The sequence below is a fragment of the Columba livia genome, chromosome 7, assembly GCF_036013475.1.
Source record: "Columba livia isolate bColLiv1 breed racing homer chromosome 7, bColLiv1.pat.W.v2, whole genome shotgun sequence".
NCBI lineage: Eukaryota > Metazoa > Chordata > Aves > Columbiformes > Columbidae > Columba > Columba livia.
Genome location: NC_088608.1, coordinates 30754028 through 30773677, shown reverse-complemented (window position 1 = coordinate 30773677; position 19650 = coordinate 30754028). Strand labels below are relative to the sequence as shown.

General features: G+C 42.2%; 1 protein-coding gene across 50 annotated transcripts in view; it reads right to left on the bottom strand.

Annotated features, from left to right (window-relative positions):
* The window catches only part of MAP2 (microtubule associated protein 2), a 226947-nt gene that overhangs the window by 87651 nt on the left and 119646 nt on the right, over window positions 1–19650 (bottom strand). For 36 of the 50 annotated variants that reach the window (XM_065068994.1, XM_065068995.1, XM_065069003.1 and 33 more), the window contains one exon: window positions 14049–14108. The exons of the other annotated variants lie outside the window; for them this stretch is intronic. The gene's annotated coding sequence lies outside the window, so the exon portion shown is untranslated. The remainder of the gene's footprint in view (window positions 1–14048; window positions 14109–19650) is intronic. 50 annotated transcript variants of the gene reach the window in all.

The window sequence follows — 19650 nt, the reverse complement described above, 5'->3', positions numbered from 1 at the left end:
GCCATTTTTTATTTGTCCTTCAAAGAGGCACCTTATTTGATACTGAAGGATGTGATGTGGAAGGATGCACAAAAACTGCAATCCTCAACACATTTCAATTTTCTTTAAATTTCTGAACAGTTTAGAGGGGCTTTACTTGCTGAAGTGAGAATTGTTAACATCAGGCTAATAAAGACTGCAATATCCATATCATTATATTTGACATAAAGCCTGTGATCAAGTGCAAAAATTACCATTTAAAAGATAGAGTTGATATTTCAAACATCAACCATTCAAATGATATGCTGATTTGAAGAATACATTGTGCTTTGCTTTGTTGCACTGCTTCCAAGGAGCATTGCTCACAACCATTTGCAGCTTCTGAAACAAGGGTGGTATTCTTCCTTTTTCCACAGCAAGAAATGACTATTGAGAAAACATGTTTCCGAACAGAAGGCTTCTTTCTATCAATACTAAATGAACACACAGGTGACAGGAAGTTACTATATAATCAGTTCTCTCCATATAGCTAATATTTCACTGCTCTCTTTGTTTCCTAGTATAAAAACCAATGTGGCTCTATTTTCCTTGGTTCTTGACCTTTTACTGCTTTCTCTACTGGTTTACCTGTTTAGAATCACAGAAGGTCTTAACATGAAAGATTTCCAAAATCAATGGGTGGATTTATGAACACTGTCCAATGTTCTCCTTATCACACCAGAACAATCTTCCACGGCAAGAAAGGCGCAGGAGTTCAGATTAAGGAGGATCAGTACTGCATTCACGGTCTTCTGCTCAAATTCCCAGACCAGTTCTCAGCCAGTGGTATGGAAAATGGTCAGGGAAAATAATCCAAAGAGATGGCATTAAGACATTTCTTGCTCCAGCTCTTCTTCAAAATGCAGATAAAAAAATTAACCACAACTTAATTCCTAACATTCATTTTCCCATTTCAGCAATTGCCAAACAAGGAAGTCACAAGATCATAAAAATGGGAGGCAGCAGCAAAGTCCAGTGCTGTAGCCATGCTGGAAAATACGTTAAGACCCCTGGACCATCCCATCTCTGCAAATCATTGTAAGGTGTTTATGCAAGGCCAAATTAGATGGGAAAGGGCACAACTGCACTTTTAGACACTAAAATAAATAACAGTTCCTTTTGCAGAAAAAAAGTCTAAGCATTCAGCATAATCTTGAGAAGAAGGAAGAGCAGAGCAGTCTGGTCTCACTGCAAAGCCGCTCAACACCTGTGTGGAAGACCAAGGAGACCAGAAGACCTTTCTTCCCCATGTTTGAGATGTTTCTGTCCTTTCCCAGCCCCTAACTGCAGCATTCTCTCTTACTGGCAATCCTGGTATTTCTGCAAATCCTGCTTTCAACACTTTTCTGAAGGTGTGGGCTTGGTCTTACGGACAGAGCCAGCCATGTCTACATTGGGAGATCACCAGTGTGCATTAACCATCCCTGACACACAGTTCCTGAGACAAGGCTGTAGTTCTTCTGCAGGTAAGCAAGGCAAGGACATTTGGGCTGTTACAGTGTTAAATCCTATACTGCTAATCTGTAGGCAGGCTGCAGTCAAAAGAGAGAGAGAAAAAAATCCCTGGAATTTCATTTCCACACGTATTTAAAAGCAGGAAATAGCCAATACATTAATCATTGTAAACCAACTTCTTCCTCAGCAGCTAAGAGTGAGCTGTATCTTACATTTTCTGACACCCACAGAGGATTACTGACTTGCATTCCCTTATTCACTGCATATCTGCAGAACTGCAAAAATATCAGTCTAGATTAAGTGAATTCATAACACAGAAAGCATCAAACACAATTTAACATGGCAAAGCAGTAGACCATCTAGTGATCAGACATGATTGCCTGATTTCCATGAGTTAGCATGTTTTAGCCGTGTGCTGCTTTCAGTATCAATTCATTAACAGAAGGAGAAGCATTCAATTCAGATCCTTCTCGATTTAACTTTAACCCCTTGTTTCTGCTTTTCTCTGCATCTATTCATACATACGGAAATCAATGACAACTCCATACAGCATTCCTCAGCTTCTCATGCATTTTCATGTGTGTTTTGATAGGAGTTCATGTTCGCGATAGTGACTCAAAACATCTGTCAATAAAACTGCATCTCTCAGGAATTACAAATATGACATAACTGTGATGCCAGAATACAACTAAAAGAATGAGAAAGCAACAGAAGTACATTACAGCTTACTTTAATTGCACCCTCTTTACAGAGAAGACAACAATAGAACCTGGTAAAAAGATGACAAAGATTTTTTGCATTCAGCAACACCTCCTTCCATTTTACTTCCCTTGTCATCTCTGCACCAGAAACACTGAAATAACCGGCATCACTGCAGTTGTAATGACTTAACACCCACCTCAAGCACATACAGAAAAAAAGAAAAAAACCACAAACAACTAGTTTTGTAGGCTTCAGTGCTTTTAAATTATGTTTGTTACCATGAGAACTTGATTAAAATGCCACCCCCAAGTGTGCAGAAGAGGGGAAAAAACAACAACAACAAAATCTACTTTTAATCGGGGGTAGTACACTTGCTGCATTGCAGCATTTTCATAAGCTCTACAACCTTCTGCAGTAAGAGGCAGCAGAGATGCCCAGACAGATATATTTTGCTGAATACTTTATTCCGGAAAAAAAATAGCTGACAGCAGAGTTGCCGCCCAGTACTATTACACAATATTCTGTTTGAGGAAGATCAAACACACATACATGTTCTGCACCATGTTACAAGGCTTGATTTGAAACCAGACAATTATGTGTATGTGCAAGGCGGGGGCAAGTCTGGCAGCTGCTCAGGACAAAAAGTATTTTTGGTGTTAGCTGAGACAAATCAAAGCTCTGAAGAAACATTCTGGTTTCCCCTCCATCTTATCCATTTGCTAGCTTTATAATTTTAGGCTGATTTTTATGTATTTATATTTCTGTAAATTCAAATGGCAGCACTGTATTGTCTACGCTTTTTTTTGCTTTTTTTTTTTTTTTTTTTAATTTACAGTCTTACATTAATGTTTGGATTAATGGCTATGGACACTGCATTACCGCAGTTTGACTCAGAGCCAGTTTGCAGAACAGGCACCCCAAGCCTGCAGCCAATTCAAAGCAAATAATTAGCAGTGTGGCTGAATCAAGATCCAGTAATAAACTACTAAAAGAAGCTTGTTCAGCGGTGTTCGTGTTAAATGCCACAGCTGATGCAGACTATGTGAATGGCATGCTGCCAGTGGTGGGCTAGGAAGGAGGAAGAGTTTCACACCTCTGATCAGAATAACTTACTAGCCACTTACTGAAGGAGTCATCTCACACAGCTCTCTCTTAAAAAAGACACATCTACTCATCCACAGGAAGGAAGCTACTGCTATTGCAATTAAGAGACTGGCCAGACTGTATCTCATTTAAGGTGAGAACAGGACAAATTTCCCTGTGAAAGGTCAATTACCCTCTCGAGGACATTGTTCATGCCAGAGCATTAGGCATCTTTCAGATTTCAGATTAATCAGCTTTAAGAGGAAAAAATCTATCAGCCAGTGAGCTATGTCAGAAACCTTGGCTCCCATCTTCTCAAGGGAGACAGAAACTGAGCTGACAGAAGGGGAAAAAAGTAGACCTTTGATATAACTTTCGGTGCAATAGGCAGGTCTCCCAATTCTTCACCTGCATCTTCATACATTAGTATAATACTTGGTCTATCCATCTTGAATGTTGTGCATAAATGTGTGTATTTGCAGCTGTACTTTGACCTGTCATGAGTTAAGCATCACAGACAATAAAGCATTCTTCACAAGACGAGGCAACAAATCTATGAATCTGCAGCAGGGGACACACTAAAAGATGGTGGTGTTCCATTTGAACTGGTCAGGCTGCATGGGGACATGGCACAGCAGAGGCACAAATGTCCTCCCATGACACCAGAGGATCTCAACCATGCAGTATAATAAAACGAAATGTACTTGCTTGAACTTAGAGAGTGTCTCATACCTCCTATTAAGCAAGATCCTAAAGGAGATTTTTTAATCACTGTCAATTGATTTTTTGGAGAAGAATTCTACACAGCGTCTACCATGAGTGATTTCAATGAGGTCAAGAGAACTACCCTGATGTACACCAGCTCCAAATCTGGCACCTCTTGGCTTCCTGGAGTTCTCACCTTCCCCCCTTTTCGCACCCACACATGTATGGAACTGACTCTCACCAACTTCCACAGGATATACACCATGTAGGCAAAACATGAGTGAAGCTTGACCCTATAGACACAGAAGACAATGGACATATCATAGCTGTGGGTGTAACATGGTGCAAAGAGGCACACAGCAATTGGAATCACAGTAGCCACAGCTGAGCTCTGTACAACCTGCTTTCACATCTAGGATGCACAACACTGTGGGTATGCCAGTTTAGGCCAGCTCAGACAGCCCCTTGGTTCAATGACATCACTTTCCTATTTTTTTCCTCCTTTCCTTCTCTTTCTCCTAATTGCAGTTAATCTGGGATTGTGCTCCCATAGGGTTGCAAAGAGAGGAAGAATGTTACAATCATCCAGACCTCCCAGTGACAAAACCCAAAACATCTCTCCTTTGTGTTTAAGCAAAAGCCTGGCTTATTCTTCATAGACATGGATTTTCCAGGAGATTAAAAACATTAGCAATTATAAGGTACTTTAAATAAAGAGATTTCCCTTTTATTATCTATAGGCTGCTGAGAGAATGATTTGTTTCACCTCTTCTCTGGATTCTTAGTTTATTATTTGCTGCCAATTTATCCTCTCCCATTAGGCACTAGCTGCAAAGAATTTGCTAAAATTGACCAAAGGATGACAAAGTTCATCCACCGATTCAAGTACCTTCAAGATTATTTTACTCAAATAGAGATTTTCCTTTCTTCTACCACTGTGGTATAGAACAGATATTTCTATAATCACAAGGATCTTTCAGAAGGAAGAACAACTTTATGGTTAAGGCACTGAAATGCAACATCAGAGTTCAGACCAGGGCTCTGCTGTTCACTTGCTCCATGACCTTGAACTTATGAATAAATAAGTATGTGCCTCAGTTCTCCCAGCTGTAAAACACGGATTATAATGTTCGTGCTGTCTGTAACTTGCCTATTTATGCTGCAGACCCCTCAGGGAAAGGGCTGTCTCTTCCCATATGTGTGAGGATGCTCTGGCTCCCAACCAAAGCCTTCAAAGCCAGATTTGAGAAAGTTTTTCTCAAGGAAGGACATTTATCAGACACAGCATGTGCCTGGAGGCAGCATAACCAACTTTTTCAGACACAAAAAGGAGACCCAAAAGGAGAGGACTGCGACTTTGGCCACTGAGCACAGCCTGAGTTGCTTCTGGAGCATGCTGGGGAAGCAGAGGGATCCAGGATGCCACGTGCTTGACAGCTCTGGGGACTGAGGCATCCTGAGCTTTAGATGTCTAACAGCCCTGGCCCCTGGGAGCCTAGAAGCTCAGCCCTGCTGAAAGGGACCACAATCCCTTAAAACTCTCGATGATCAGCTAGGACTATCAAGAGTAGACGCTGCTTAAAATATGTATGTGAATATGAGAAGTCTCTGATGAAGGTTGCAGCCCTCAAACTACATTAAGGAACCCCTGCTGTTGATGTTAGCATAAAAACAAATGAAAATGCAGATTCTTATTTCAACTCCATAGGACTGCTGGCCTGACCAACTGGCTGTCTCTAAATGACTTAATTCTTTCACAGCATCTCCATAACACTTCCCCTCTCTTTCCTCCAGGGTTCTATATAAAGGTTTTTGCATTTCTTCTTCTGATGGATGCTCATTTCTAAAAATACTTTTACAAAGAACTGCCTTTGGTAGCGATTAAACACGGGACACAATGTAGCACCAGAATCCATTTAAGAAAACATAAATCACAAAGTATGCATCAAGTCCCCGATACCAACCTGCATCCACAACTATGTAAGAGGTCCTTAAAATTTTTCCCTGACATTCAACCAGTAGTGCCAACTCCCTGCTCGGTTCTGCCAGTTAACTCAGCTGAAGATGTGTGAAGGTACAAGCAATCCAAAAATGCTTGCTCCCTAATTCTCTCATTATGTTTTTGCTCTGGTTTCCTGTGTCTGTAAGTCTGCTGTGTCTATCCACATCCATAATTGTGAATCACATCGGCCAATTTCTATCTTATTTGACAGAAGATACCAAGCTCCTACCTACCACCTTAGGAAATCCACAGATGGGTAGAAGAGAGAGAAGATCTTAATGCCTCTATGAACAGAAATACAAGAAGAGCTAAGCTCTTATTCTTTCTGTTTGGCAGTGTCCTCATGGTCTAATTAGTAGATGTGGAGCTCACACGCAGCCACAGCATATGCTCTTTCTGGCCCAATTAACTGTCTAAGCAAAGACAGGTAGAGGATGAAACAGGTGCTGGTTAACCTACAGTGGGGAGTCGTTGCGGAGAGGATGTAGTTGCTGAGAAAATGTTACATGGAACTCAAATTAAGTCAGAAGGCCCCAAACATTCAAGAAGTAAATTGAGACACTTTGGTGAAGAATTGGAATAAACATGAGGGAAGGGAGCCAGGGATGCAAGGAAGAACCAAGTGCTGTGGGTCTGAAAGATCACAGGAGGTAGTGTGAGTCTTTCATAGGGAACCAAGCGATGAGGAAACTAGTGGTACCTGGTACCACAGAAGAAAATAGAGGGGCTGGAGAGTTAGGGGTAGACTGCAGGTAGTGTGGTGGAGAAGGTCACAAGCTGTGAGTAGAGAGCTGACACTAGACACTACCCCACACTAACAAATAATACCAATTGTTTTAATTCACAAATTGGTTTAGTTGGTAACACCATTTCCAGCAGCAAGCTGAACTCAAACCAAGAGGGAGACCTGACTTCAGGGCATTTCAAAGTACTGAATTGCTCTGAAGGGTACAGGTACTTTTCAGATTGTGAGAGAAGGCACTTTTGTGGCTTCCTCACTCGGGCCAGAAAAGCTTTTCTTATCTTAATTTGCTGGGTTTATTGCTAGCTGAAGCCAGTTATCTAAACATTTAAAACATGGGGGGAAAAAAGTGGGGGGGGGGGGGGGGGGAAGGAATCTAGTTCCATTTAAAGGCCAACTTTCAGATTAGTTTTTCATGGAGCTGAACTATTTTGGCTGCATTAGTAACTGGACTTTTGCTGTATTAGAGAGAAAAATATTCCAAATGGAAAACATACTAAACAGCAGAGACAGATTAGAGATGAAGCTGGCCTCGTGTGTTTTACAACCAAAACACACCAGATTTTGAGTCAGAAAACCCAAGCGATTTAAGACAGCTCCCTTGTTGCTGCATAATGTATGTGCTTGCATGCTGATATGTCCCAGGTGAACTGCATCATGTGAGTATGGTTTTCCATCGACAGTTTCCCAGCATGAACTACAGAGTTTCTAAGCCACTAATTACACTGACAAATACAGCCTCACCAGCGTGTTGTCTGGCTGCTTACACCTCCAACACCCCTTTGTAGATTTGACTGCAAGCTCTTTGGGGTCTGGAGCAGTTCTGCTGTTTGAGCACACAGTGATCTAATCCAGACTTGGACACCCAGTTACTAATATTATGGTAGCTACAACAATGAATCACAAAGCATTAACAAGAATCACAGCAAAAGCTGTTGCACACAGTAGCTAGTTCCCAGGCACGCTGCCACTAACCCTAGACTTGAGCCTTTTGTCTCTGTTTTCATTATGCTCATAAAACACAAATATAATTCTGTGTTCTTATGATTTTTAGCAGCAAAACTCATACAAGAATAATTGTATAAGCAAGCAATTTTTTTTTTTTGCACAAAAGAAATCATTATTAAAATAAGGATACCAGGGAGTTATTATTAAGAGTATGCTGCAAAAGACAAATCTTACAGATTTAGATACAGGTAACATTATGAATTAATTGTTGAGAAAGGACTACTGATCAAAGTGCCTTGCAATCTACCTCAGATATCCCACGCAGACATGAGAAAAGGTAGAACAACAGGCAAACAAAGTTTTATGACAAAAACATCCTGAAGCTTTCTGATTCACGGATGATTTAGAAAATAATGAAGAAAACAAGCTGTGTCTGTCATGTCAGGATCTCCCTTTCCATGTGAAGACCTCACTTGTACATGAAGCGGCACAGCATATTATATCCCTCTCCCCGCATAATTATTCCAGCTGCCCAACATGTCACGGCCAGAGACCGGACTGAATTACAACTTCCTGCTTCAGAAGGGACCGAAGTCTCAGAGGGATTAAAAATGAGGGAAAAAAAAATGACTCATCTTAAGGATGACAACTAGAATATTTTTTGGTCACGATTATGAAGAGTTTTCTTTCATCAACTATGCTGGAAAGAACATTATGATTCAAACATCTGTTCTTCTCATAAGCTTCACTCCTCAATACAAATGAATCTTTGCCTCTCTCAAACGCCTTTCATGCCAGAACGCTCACAGCACTCCTGTTACTCCCACTTATCTCTTTCAAAAGCGTGTTTACTAACATCACTGCTTAAATACATGTAACTCAGGCTTAACTCTGAGCATCAAGTTTCCCAGCACTGAACATAGGGGTGTTGGTAATGCCCAGGCATTAGGTGACTCCCACTACAAAGCCCTTTGCAGTTATCAAGTGGGAATGGGATCATTTTTTCCATGAGTGCTTTGCGGGCATCACTACTCCCAGCCCACAGGGCTGGCAGGAGAGAACAAATCCCTGTGCACTGTATCCCAGTCCTGACACCAGCCAGAAAGAGATGCTTCACAGGAAAGTTCAAGAGAACTCAGCAGTAAGTATGCTATAGACAAAAGTGGTTTTACACAGCAGCAGGATTTGCTGTGAAAATAAATGGGGGACATCTGGTAGGTCATGGCACTGGAGGAGGCAAGTGGTGCAAGGGCTTTTTGAGCAGGTCACCAGCCTGGTCGCACCCTAATGGATGGCATAATCTGACCAACACAGAGATGCCCTCCAGTTTGGGTAAGGGCTGGTACACACACCACATGGCATGGACTGTATACCTTTCAAAACAGAAACTATAATTTTTAGAACGGTGGGAAATTCCTTTTTCATATAGACATAAATCTATAATCCTCAGCAAGATGATATGTTGTAAAAGAATGTCCACAGCAAAAATTCAACTGCCTTTAGGAAAGCTGAACTTCTACTCCATGGTGGTGAGTTTTCTTCCCCTTCACATGATCCAGGGGACAAAACTCACCACCGTGAGAATTCAGCATTAGTATACTGGACTGGTTCTTGACCTACAGGAAGTATTATATCAACTTTATTGTTGGAGATGCAAAAGGAAACAATACTTTTCAAATGCAGTAAGTCTTCAAAAAACTAAAATCAGCTTGTCAATTCACCTTCCCCTTGCTTAATTTTGTCCCTTTATAAAGTCATTTAAGTACTGCACAGGAATGGAAAAACTCAGTCCTGGGGTCGACTGCTGATCCTGACCAAAGCATTGAGTACAAGCTGCAACATACAACTGTCTAGTTTCCCTTATTTACCAATCTCTTCCTCAAAATTAAGCTCCTTTCCTCATCACTACACAGTGTACATCCTGTACACTACAGGAAGGATGACATTTCCCTTTTCCTCTGCCCTCCTGGTCTCTCTGGCCCACCTCTTGCATTCAAGCAGCTGGGGAGACACTTAATAAAAAGCCACAGCAAGTTGTATAACCTCTGCCTTTCAATTCCTGCCTGAACAATCTTGCTTCTTGGCTGTAAACAAGTTTTAAGTGTCTACTAGTGACTCAGCCTGCTAGGCAGGATTATTACTAACACCACCACCATCATCATCATGATTTACTAGTGACAGGGGGCATTCTCCTTCCTTCCTTTCCATTGCTTAACAACCACTCCTGAATCTTTCAAAATGTAGCAAGTGCTACCTTCGATAGTTGATAAAAACAACTAACAGAGTGTTCTGCCTTTACAGTTTATGTTCAAAACAGGTGTTTTCACATGAGAGAGGATGCAGATAATGGCTATTGAGATGATCAGAAAAAAGGAAGAGACAGGTTGAGTAAGGAAAAAAAAAAAAGAATGACAGCCCCTCTTCCAAAGGAGGAAAGAGGTAGATGGATGATAAGGGATAAACACAAAGGAAGGAAAACCAAAGGCTAGTTTCATAAAAGAACCCTGTGGCCATTGATAGGGAGGTGTTTCTAACAAATGGTGAGATTGCAGAACAGCCTACCAGTTGGCAGGAGACTATTTTTAAGGGGGAAGTTGATGAAAGAGCATCTGATGCCTCGTGAGCTGTGAGGGCAGGCATGGCATACCGAGGTGTAGCTCTGGGTCAAAACTGCCCAGGTGGAGATGCCTCCTTACAACCCTCCAGATGCCAAACAGGAGACACTCAAGCCAGCTGCATGGCAAAAGAGAAGAAAACGCCAGTAACAGCACTAAGTTATATCTTGAGCTCTGCCCACTTATGATCTTTCCCTAGTGTCACTTTCCCCTCCACTGTAATGCATAGCATGTCCTTCAACACAAGGCATTGCTACAAAGATCACTGAGGAAAAACAAACAAACAAACAAAATGAAAAAGCAGAACAAAAATATCTCTAGAGCTGTTGACTGGCTAGAAATCAGGAAAACATTTCATCTCTAGGTACTACAAGAAATCCTTCCAGCAGGTATCATTTTGCATCCTTTTTCCTAAAAACTGTTCTAATCATTGGTCACTAACATCTTTCTGTACAATGTTAATTTCCAGACGAGGTGTGGGAAATTTTTAAACCTGGAATACAAGCTATGGCGTACTTCCAGTGCAGTCATTTGAAGCTCACTTCACTCTCTATAGAATTAATCTGAAGAGTTTCCAGCCTAACTGAACAAAATATCAATATGCAAATGCTCTCCCTGAGTACCCCGCAAGTTCACCTTGGCCTTATGCTGTTATCAAGCCTCTGCTCAGGATGGCTGCTGCCAACCACCATCCCCACCTAGGTGCTTCTCCTTCTGAGTATCAGTAGATTCACAGTAGAAAAAGAAGTGCAAGTAATGCTTATACTTAAAATGCTACTCAAAACCAGAATTTCAATGTGACAGAGCTTTTGGAGGGTGTTCCTCATCCTACTTAGAAACAGCCCCACACCAGGCCTAGGCAGAGTACAGGTGAGCAGATGGTCTTGGTATCTTCCTGTGCAGAGCACGTCCGTGAACCAGCTCATGGACTGAGACAGCAGCGTGAAAAGCTCATGTGAGGAGACACTAAATTTGTTCACAGTGTGTGGGGAACCATGAGGCCCAGAGACCAGCATCAAGAGACACTGCAGCAGCCCCAGAAGCATCAGAAATAAAACCACGCTATCAAAGGGCACCCTAACACTTCCAAGGCCCTCAGCTGCAAACAGGCTGCACTGACACCCCAGCTCAGAGATGGGAGCTTTATCACCCACTCCTGTAGCCCTCTGTGCTACCTTGCAGGCTCTGTTACTCCTTCTCCCCATCCAACAGTCCAGCCTTGGAGGATGCTCTTACACACAGGAGGCAACGCAACAGCCTCCTTTTCCTGAGCCCCTACCTCTTTTACCATAACTTTGCCATCAGCCACCAGCAGCACATTATTTCCACTGCTAGTTTTCACTGGTTTGACAAGTACTTTCAGTCACTGCAGAGACAAAGGCACAAAGGACAGAGAGCAATGCACAAGAGACATTACTTCCCCGTTTTTTCCTCCTAATCACTGATGCAGTGACCCTGGGTAGAAAATGCTAGTTCTGATCTATAATTGTTTCGCTCTCTTTTCATTTCAACTGGACTTGTCCACTTCTTAAACTGTCCGTGACATCCTAGCAGCACCAAGATGCTATGGGGCACTCCATTTCACAGATACACTCTTTATTTCAAGAGCAATCATTTAGGCCTGTCAGTTAAAGATGGGACCTGCAGAGACAACTTAAGCTTTCCACAGTACACGTCTGAGAATGTATTTTATCACTGGTGGAATTTTGTCAATGAAGAAACAGTGAAAGCAATAAAACTGATGTTACTTTAAGTCTTGGAGGCTAATTTAATCCCTCATTTAGTACTTGCGCACTGCTGCAAGGGTATTCTGGGGCCATGGGAAAATTCCTGAAGCGTGCAGGATCACTGTAAGCAGCCTTATGCTGCCCTCCGCCCTGGCAGACGCTGGCCGGCAGCCAGCCTGCAGGCACGCTGGGTTGCTGGACGTGTCCCTGGGAGCCTGACGTGAACGAATGCTGGGGCTGGGACAGCTCCTGCCCTGCCACAGGTCACTGTCCAGAAGGCAGATGGTCCTTCCCAAACTGCTGGGTTGCTTGTGCCATGCTTTCCAAGAGAAGGAGCAGCACTGAAATTCAGTGCGACAGGAAAAGACAACTTAAATCTCGGGCACACCAGCCGCATGCGTCTCAGGGACAGGAGAGGCTGGCACACACAGCCTTTACCTGACTCCCACGGCAGGTCTGTGCTGCCATAGCTTGTGAGAGAGAAAAGTTCAGAGAACAAAAAGTGAACTGCCTGGTACTTGTGTGTGTGCTTTATGCAACCTAAAAACCTAGAGAGCCCAATTTGATTCTTGATTTCCATTTCCTTCAAATTCACAGAGCCAGGAGAGACTGCATGCTGAAGTAAACTAAGGGCTGGTCAGGAAATGGGTAGATTTATGGGCTTATAAAAAGGCAAGAAGTCCCAAACCAGCCTTGTACCCAATGCATACGTGCATGTACACACAGATCTCAGATCATACACTATTACTTTTTTTTTATTCTGTAGTATCAGCTTGCCTTCCTTTAAAGCTGTGCTTGAACTTTCAATTTTTCATCATTAAGTATCTTGGCAGCCTCAGAAGCATGGCACAGACTACTTGAGAATAGGAGAGGTTGATTTTGTTCACTGTTTATATATAATCTCAGAGAAGGAACATGTCCTAAATGGGCATAATCCAGAACCTTTTCAACAATAACAACACAGAGGAAATAACTTTTACCAGCTGAATAAAACTTCTTTGTGTGTGTTCATGCCATTCCTCAAAGGATGCAGGGTCAGAACTTCCTTTAGCTTGCCGAGATGAGAGGAGATCCTGGGAAGGGGACCACCATCCCAGTATGCCTTACATCTCACCCTCCAGGAGCTTCTGCAGGCATCTTCTGAACTCACCAAAACCCTCCTGTTTTGCTTGTGTTGTAAGGTCAGAACAACCACAACAGTTCACCCCAAAAGAACAGCAGTATTTCACCCAGCTCTGCCCAAGCGAAGTTACAGGAGCAGAAACTTGAACACTTTGCCACCCTACTCACATTCTCCTACTGTATTTCTTCTTTATGCTTCATATATATTCTTTCAATCAAACTCCTTTCCCATTTGCTGAAGCTCAATATTCTGTCTTTAACATTTCAAACTCATGCTTGTGAGAACAAAAACTATAATCACTTGTAAATTCAACTGAAGTAAATACATGTGCATTCAGAAATGCTGGCAAAACAAGCATCTGCTCATCTACGTGACAGAGGCAGAATCGACTCTCTAACACTTGCTTTTAGCCTTCTGCGACAGGGGTCTCATGAAAGTTTTCTCTTTCGCAAAGAGGAGAAAAAGTGCAGTTCTTTGATCTAACCCCATTATTTTCAATTCTGGAGATGAGACAGTATTGTTTGCCCTCACTCTGCCAAACTGTTCTCATGTTTTCTATGGTACGACTCACTGCAGTGGCAGGACATGACAAACCAGAGCAGTGTACATAAACACCATCACCTCTCTCAGATGCTCTGTCTTTTTACCAACACCATCTCAGGCCCTTTCCACCTCGAGCTGCAAGCAGGTTCTTGCTAAACCAAAAGCAAGAAGACAGCTGCTTTGAAAATGGGTACAGTAGCTCTCAGCAGACACAAGAGGCCTTTAAAGTGAAAACTGAGGAGGATTGCAAAATCAAGAACTAACTCCAGAAAAATGAAGTGTTCCAGGAGCTAGAGGAGTTTTCTTTTTGCTCTTTTCTCAAGCCACCTTTGTCTGTTGAAGCAGCCTCCTTGTAAATCTACACTAACAAGTAAAAAGGTCATACCTGTTTAAGCAGATGATAGGATGCTGAGTCTGCTTGTTAAACAAGGGAAACTCTCTGTTCCTATAAAGAAATAGAGAAATAAACACTCTATTTAGTCTCTCTTCAGCGAATTTAGCATAAACCAAACACTATAAGGACTATAAGATGCTGCATATGTGTACACTTATGTCCGAGCCTTTTTCTCTCAGCTTTATTTCCCCAGGCTCACTTGAGACACATTCATTCAGATGCCCTGTTTTGTCCAGCCTGCTTTGGGACCACCAAGGAGCTGCTTAATCCCTACGCCTACCCGAAGAAAAGCTGGCAACGGCTCCAAAAAGCCACTCATCAGGGAAGGCAAATGGAGCACAGCGCGCTCCCAGCCAGACTCCCTCCAACGGGAGATCTGGCAGGGCTGCTCTATTCACAGTCTCTGCTGAGGAAGGATCTCAAACAGGAAGAAGGAAAGATGCTGCAAAGATGCTCAGAAAGTAATGAATGAAGAGCAAAAGCGCCCACTGACTTCACAGTACAACACTTCAGAGCAGCTGAAGATACCAATACAGGGAACTATTAAAATTTTTCCTTGAAACTGTTTTTCTTGCCTCACTTGTATAACAGAGGGTCTTAAGTTTTCTCCAGTTTACCTGGGACAAATGGCAAAGGTGACCACAGATATTACTACCCCTTTTGTCACCCTTTTTACTCACTGAGAAGTGCTTGGACAAGCATTGTCCAGTGTTGAAACAGCCTCTTCTACACGTCCTGCCATACAACGTCTCTCCTTATTGTAAGTCTTTGATCAGAGTACACTGGGGAAAACATGACAGATCCAAGCAGCAGACAGATACTAAAGAGGCTGCAATCAAGGAGAAAGGGACCTTCTTGACATCTATGTTTAAGCATCCCCTAAGTATTACGGGGGCAGCTGTTACTATCACCTATATCACCTATATTTAAGGCTGCAAAGTTTCTCACCTCTCAGATGCCTGTAACTTAGCTGATTTTAATTGTTCAGAAATTAATTTCCCATATACAATATCTGACTCAAGCTAATGCTTTTGTTTGGGAGTTGGTTTGTTTTAAAGCTTGAGCAAGAACAGGCCAGGCACTTTCAGGAACTACATTAGTGAGAAATATATGACTAAAACTAAGTTAAAAAGAATTATAGTATTAAGGTAATGATAAAGAATAGGATGCAAGTATGCAATTAGAGAGAATCATAATGCATACACACAAAGGGGACTAACCCTAAGCTGGAGAGCCATTCAGGCTTTTCCTGTTTCCAAGCCTGGACTCTCATTCTTTGACACTGAGTTGGTCTCCTTGCCTGCACCATGTCACTGGGGTAGTGTTAAGTATAGCTTTCCATCAGTTTGCCCAGTTAACGTCCACCAAGAACTGATTTCCCCTTGAAGGGGAAAGGTTTCAGACTGTTCTGACAGCAAATAAATGCAAAGTGACTGCTCCACCTTAGTGCACAGACTGTCAGCAGAGTGTACCATTCGCTTACAGTAATTAGTTACACTAAATGAGCTATGTAGAAAGAGGCTCCAGCCTACATCAATTCTACCCACCCGCAGGATGAAGAGGCATGTTAAAATAAGCTAATTAAATTTGCTCTGGCTCAGCAGAAAGATCGATGTTCTCGACAGCTGAGTCCTCAGCACTCAGTGTCCCAACAGCCCTCTGATGTGTCACCAATGCAAAATAACACCACGTAGTCAGAACCAGAGGAGGTGGATGCTTACCTCTTGGGAGAGGCAAGTGCAGAAGGAAGAGGCATTCAACAGGACCATTAACAGAAAGGAGGACAAACCTACAATGAGTCTCAGATGACCAGATAGAATTTTTAATGAATTAAAAAAAAAAACAAAACAAACAAACAGGCTTAGTACTTTCACATTGCCAACTATACCAGCATTGAGCATGCACTCTAATAGTCAGAACTGGAACCTCAATCACCTCTCTGCTAAAGGTCTGCCACAATAAATGTGATTCTGGCTGGTAGCAGAATACCAAAAATACCAGATAATCCAAATACCAGATGCCAGGGGTTGGGAGGCAGTTTTGCTACCCCAGGAATTTGCTGGGGACAAGCTGTAATCAGTATTTCTACCTCTTGCTGACAGAGAAGAAAATGAGATGTTTCAAAGATTCTTCCCCTAGAAAACAAGAGAAAGACTCACCCACACAGAGGAGCCAACAGCTACACATTTGTGTCAGTTATCAAGAAAGCAAGAAGTTAACACTTAAGTGTCTGGTCAGTACACCACAGATACCAATAGGGTTTTCCACTTCCTATGAGCATCTTCTAATAACCACAGGGCAGAATGTGTTAGGAATGGTTTCTTTTTGTTTTTCTTTCTGGCCCTCTCGCTTTAGACAGAAATTCCTGAAGAACCTGTCCCAGTAAGAAATCCATTGTAATCAGCACAGCCTTCAGAAAAGCTTTGTGCTTTGATGAAGGGACGTGCTGGCTTGTTGCTGCCCTGGAGCCAGGACCACAGAGGATGGTGCCTTGGCTGCTCTAAGTGTCACCTTTCCTGATGGACAGGGCACATAACAGACAAGCTGTTTTTCACTCCTAATGGGAAGTTGCCATTCAGAGACCCTTCAGTCTTGGATATGGAAACCTTATCAGATCATGCAAGTTTACCACAATGAATAAGTCTTGCTGAAGGCTTGTTCACAAATACACACTAGTAAGTGCATTTAGCATGTGTCTCCTTTCACTTCAGTACATCCTACAGCTTTTCTGTTGATGCAGATTAACACAGGTCTAGGCAGCTCTCGCATAAAATAGATAAGGATACCTGTTTATTCTGCTTCTGTCGTTGACTGACTGCATCCTACTTCCCTTATTGAATTTATTAGAGATTGCATTTCCTTTTTTTTTTTTGTGAAAAAATTGACATTTACCTATGAAAACTGATAGAAAAAGACCAATGCACATACACATACACACACGCAACTGAGGACTAAGGCTCTCTCACGCACAAGCTATTCGTAACTGTTCTTCACTAATGTGCATCTACTCCTGCTTCTCCTATTATATTACTAATGTTTAAAAAGCAACTGGCATGATAGATTTATACACCTTATTGAATAGGAAAAAAAAAAAAAAGTATCTGTCTCTTATAGAAAGTGTTTTTCTTTCATTTTCAGGGGCTTTTTCAAAGACTCTATCAAACAATGCACCTGTTCAGTCATTCCTGTGTAGCCTCATCTAAGTGTTCCTGCTCCAGCGGGGGGATTGGACTAGATGATCTTTTCAGGTCCCTTCCAATCCCTAACATTCTGTGATTTGTGATGAAAATTATAGGACTGAGTGCATATTTTTCACAAGCTGTTGCACTTCTTCCCCTCAGAAAGGAGCTGTGCTGTCATCCTGAGGGGTCAGCCTGTCCTCCCAAGGCCCTGACTGTCTTGCAGAGATCTATTAGCTTGACTGAGCTGCCTGCAGAAGCGCACATTTAAGACCATAAACTCTTCAGTCTGGGAGCTTGTCTTTTGCTATGTATTCCCTTAGAGCATAGTGTAAGCAATGACAAAAACCTAAATTGCCACAAATTACTTTTAAGCATTTAGTGTTTTGTCCAACAATGCATTATACACATTAGTCGGCAAACACTAAGGCTGCAAATGGATCGTTCCATTAGCACCAAAGCTTTCCACATAGCTTTTTCCTTTTAGAGTACATTCTCCTCCTTCTTCCTATCTCACTCTCTCGCCCTGCCCTGCCCTCCCCCCGCTTCCCTTCAGCAGCAGAGGCTTAAAATAAGACAAACATTTTTCAAAGGAATGCAAAGAAAAATAATCTGATATCTGGAGGGCAGAATTCACTACACATTTATTATTCAGTTTCCAAAGCGCTAGGGAATGAAGGTCAGACATATCTGCATTTCAGCTGGTGTCAATGTGGATAGCAAGTGGCTTTAAAGCACTGTAGCTAAAGGAGGCAATAATCCAGAGGCCAGGTTATGCTGATGTAGATTGCTGACAATCAGCAGAAGCCACTGACCCAGTAATTCAGAAAGAACTTCAGTAGCATGGTGCCTCAACTTCAGGATCAAGATCCCAGTGCCACCTGGACTGAGAAAAACCCCTACCGACATTTGAATGGACTTCAAGCAGCTCATAGCTCAGTACTTCTGGACACGTGTACCTCTGAAAGCTGGCTTAGCAGTACTGTTAGGAAGCATTCCTTTCTTCACTCAGCTAATCTAGAAGAAGTTTTAACGCTGGAAAAAGAAGCAATGCTGATCTTGCCATCACAAATTTATTTATTCTAAGAGGTATTACATTGCTTTTGTGTTACAAATTACTGGATTACTCTCCACACTTCTTAATTCCCACTTCTTGTCTGGTGACTACAGAAATTTCCTTTTCACTATAGTATCCACATCAAATTTTTCAGTAGGTTAAAAGAAATTTTAAAACCACTACAAGCTGAGAAAAGTCTTTTTATGGGGAAAAACATCTTGGGGCTACTACTGCTAGTCTGAGCAGGTCACAGCCGTGAAGGTAGAAGAGACCGAGTCAGGCTTGGTTGCGACTGTGAGAAAGAGACGGGGAAGATGAAAAGCTGTCTCAGCATCCAAGAATCTTGGGTAACTGGAGCCTGAAATATGCTGCAGACAGGAGACACTTCAATCATTTATGGAAATCAAGGTTAGCAGTGTCAGCATAGCTGGCTTGGGAGGAAACAGTTTCCTCATCCTCTTGGCGCAGAAGTAACTTGGCTACATTAGTGCCAGTAAGGAAGGAATAAATAAAGGAAACAGAGAAGGACAAGGAAAGCAAAGGATAAAATGAGTACATCAATATTTTCACAGCTTGCATACAGCAGCCCAGCTAGGACCCCAAGGGGGTTTGTGTTTCAGAAACCTCAGAGACAGAGACAATTGCTACATTTGATGAAAATATACGGTGTCTGGGTTTAACAAATGGTGTCTCTAATAGTGTATCCGATTTTATGACTAGCAGGAAAAGAAATTGTTCCGATGACAATTACTGCTGAGGCATTTGAGGCATTTTGCTGCGTTTACTGGCAGAGACCTGTCATTAACACTCCATTTCTCTTAACTACAACTTACTTCCTTTGTAGTTGCTCAGTGAAGATAGGGCTGGGGGCTGTTTTCCTGGTCTTGTCAAGATGAATTTTTATGCATACTGCTTGAAAGATGTGCCACCTGCTATTTTATATCTATAATTTATTGTATAATGAGTTCTTATAAATCCTTATGATAGCTTAAGAGACTTGTAAAATGAATTGCTAGCCTATTTTTTTCTCAGTTCGTCAGCAAAGCAGAAAGAGCTCAGGTCACTTTGAGTTCCTTCAGACGTCCCCTTTGGCTGCAGCTCTGGCTGGCTTCTGCTGCAGAAGAGTCCGGTCTCCAGGAGAACGGATGTTACAAGACTCAGTGCTAACTGAGAGATGCTGGCATACCAATGTACCATGGATTTTGCCATTTGCTTCAAGAAGCCTCAGCCGTTCAATGGACACAAGCTAAGTTTCATATGCTGGAGAGGAAAAGCTCACTAGAGACTCCTTTCTGGACAAGGACTGTCTGCTACAGTCATTTAGTGAAACAGAAATCAGCAATGCTGCAAGTTGGTA